This window comes from Theropithecus gelada, chromosome 16 (genome assembly GCF_003255815.1).
Source record: "Theropithecus gelada isolate Dixy chromosome 16, Tgel_1.0, whole genome shotgun sequence".
In the NCBI taxonomy this organism is placed as follows: domain Eukaryota; kingdom Metazoa; phylum Chordata; class Mammalia; order Primates; family Cercopithecidae; genus Theropithecus; species Theropithecus gelada.
Window position 1 is genome coordinate 23,785,098 of NC_037684.1, and position 2,814 is coordinate 23,787,911.

General features: G+C 54.6%; 1 pseudogene; it reads right to left on the bottom strand.

Annotated features, from left to right (window-relative positions):
* Positions 1–1,378: 1,378 nt before the first annotated feature.
* Positions 1,379–2,070, bottom strand: LOC112610362 (annotated as a pseudogene).
* Between the last annotated feature and the right edge of the window lie 744 nt (positions 2,071–2,814).

Here is a 2,814-nt window from a genome sequence, read left to right on the forward strand (position 1 = left end):
AGGGATGCTGAAGGCTGGATGGGGAGTCAGGGATCCAGAGACAGCAGATAGCCGGGCCTGTGGGAGGCAGAGCCCTTTCTTTCTTTCCAGAGAAAGAATGGCCTGCAGCTGAATCAGCCACTCCTAGTCCCCTAGCCACCAGGCATTATGGGCCATGGCAGGGGCACAGAGGGTGGTGGCATCAGGGCAGGGCCAGCTACCATGGCGGGAGCTTGGGGTGGTCCATTGCTGTGGTTCCACCAGCTCTGGGCAGAGCATGTCCTTGTCCTGGATGGCCCAGGGACAGTTAAGGAAGCACCCGGGACAAGGAGTCAAGAGACCCAAACTCCAGCCCAGGGTCCACCTTCTCGCTCACCTCAGGGCAAGCCATTCCCCGTGTCTGAGCCTCAGCTTCCTCCTCCGGCAAATGTGAGAACTGGATTAGGTGGTCTCTGATGCCACCCGACAGGTAGGCCATGGCTCTCTAGGGAAAGTGAGGTGAAGCCCCTCAGCACAGTGCCTGGCACATAGCAGGTACTTGGTAAATATCGGGGCTGCCACTCATTTGAAGTGTCCTCTGAGGATAGGAAGGGCAGGATTCCCTTCACACTCCACCTGCCCCGGCTTCTGCCAACAAGAACACCCTTCTCCAGGACGCCAGAGGCTGTGAGTGAGGTATGGCTTGGCCTCCTAGGCTGGCCCTTGCGTCTTTTCAGCTCAGCCACTTCCATCCCACCCCCAACCTTGGCTGCCTCCAACATCTGGCTTTTCCCCTTCTTCCCCCACCTCAGAGCCACCAGCTGAGCCTTGATTTTTCTGCAAGAGGCCCCTGTCCACTTTCTGTCCTCCTCACTGAGCCCCTGGCTGCCAGTCACCACCCCGGCCCTCAGAGATGGCGGCTGGCAGGGGTGCCAGTGGGGGTTCCCACCAACCTCCTCTCAGACCTTGGTTCTCTGGGGCCTTCTCAGGTGGTTTCACCCCTGGGCAAAGCCCAAGTCCTCAGCTAGTTTTCCCTAGAATTTTGAGTTTCTTCCGTGCTCAAACCCTGCAGACTTCAGAGATATCAAAGCCTCATCATCCCAGCACTGAGCTCTGGGCCCCACACAGAGGCCCTGCCCGCTCCCTACTCCCAGAGCTCCCAAGTTCCTGCTCAAGAAAAGGTCCTGATCCATAAAGAGGCAGTCCACAAACCTCCCGTGTGGCAGAAGAACCTTTTTTTTTTTTTTTTGTCTCTAGGGAGGCACCCTGCAAAGTTTCATTCTTTACAGGAAGTCAGTGCCCAGCGTGTTCCCTCTCTACAGCCAAATAAAACGCTGCTATCTATAGAGGGGTGGCAGCAGTCCTGCGTGGTCCAGTGAGACTCAGAAGGTTCCAGGAGACTTTCAGTCCTGAGTCCCTTTCAGTCATGGTCTTCTGAGTCTGACTCTTCTGCAGACTCGGATGCACCCTCTGGCAAGTCATCTCCCATCTGCTGGAATCTTCCCGACTGGGATTCCCACATGTATTTGATGGTCACCTTGAATTCAGCCATCTCATCCCCAAAACACTTCAGGACGCAAGCCTGCTCCGTAGTCAGCACACCTCATAGTCAGACAGCAGGGTCACCACACCTCTCTTGAGCACAGTGGGCAGGGCCAGCTGCATGAGCCGTGGCTCCATGGATTGGGGAACTGCTCCAAGGGCCCTGAGTTCAGGCTCACAGCGAAAGCTGCTTTGTTACAAGCTCGGGCGTAGTCCATTTCTGTGTATTTCGTAAACCATTCATTCACCTCCTCTGTGCGGTTGGTGAACAGGAGACCCACTTCACCCCTCAACCTTTTGCTGACGTCGTGCAGGTTGTCTTTGTTCTCATCTCTGACCCAAGGCCACCATCATCACCTTGTTTTTGCCAAAGAACATCGGGCTGTGCTTCCAGGCGTTCCGGATGTCCTTCAGCTTGCTGTTCCTCACAATGGCCACAGAGAAGATGAAAAGGTACTCGTAGGTGTCCACACATTTCCAAAGCTCTTCTGTCAGGTTTTGTTTCAATTTCAAGCCTTTCTTGGCAGTTTCGGTTAAGGAGACTTTCTTGTCGCGCTTGGATTTGGGCATCGCGCTGAATCCACGTGGAAGAACCACTTTTAATAGGTAACTTGCAAATACCATGGGGCATCTGAAGGGGCAGCCTGCTGGAGCCGGGGAGGGCAGATCTGGGCTGAGACTGGAAGTATGAGCTGTCACTTGCCCATCATACAGTGACAAGGGAAGGAGATGTTGTCTGAGGTCTGGGAAAAGCACAGCAAAATATGTGTTCTGGGATTCCCCACCTTCCCACGGTCCAGGGCTGTGTGAAGACAGCAGGGAACTCTGGAGCCTCAGGCGGAGGAAGCCTTTGTGGGTCATGCCCTGGGGTCCAGAAGCAAATGAGCAATGAAGCAAGCCGCCCCTAAACAGTGTGGGGCCCAGGACAAGAGTACAACTGGAGGGTCACCATCCAGCTAAACATCGCTAAACACATTCTTCCTACTTCGTTTGACAGTAAGCCTTCATAACAACATTTTTTTTTTTTTTTTTTTGAGACAGAGTCTTACTCTGTCACCCAGGCTGGAGTGCAGTGGCGCAATCTCGGCTCACTGCAACCTCCACCTCCCGGGTTCAAGCAATTCTCCTGCTTCAGCTTCCCAAGTAGCTGGGATTACAGGCACGCACCAGCACACTGGCTAATTCTTTTTGTTTTTTTTTGTTGAGGCGGAGTCTTCACTCTGTCGCCCAGGCTGGAGTGCAGTGGCGCGATCTCGGCTCACTGCAAGCTCCGCCTCCCGGGTCCGCGCCATTCTCCTGCCTCAGCCTCCCAAG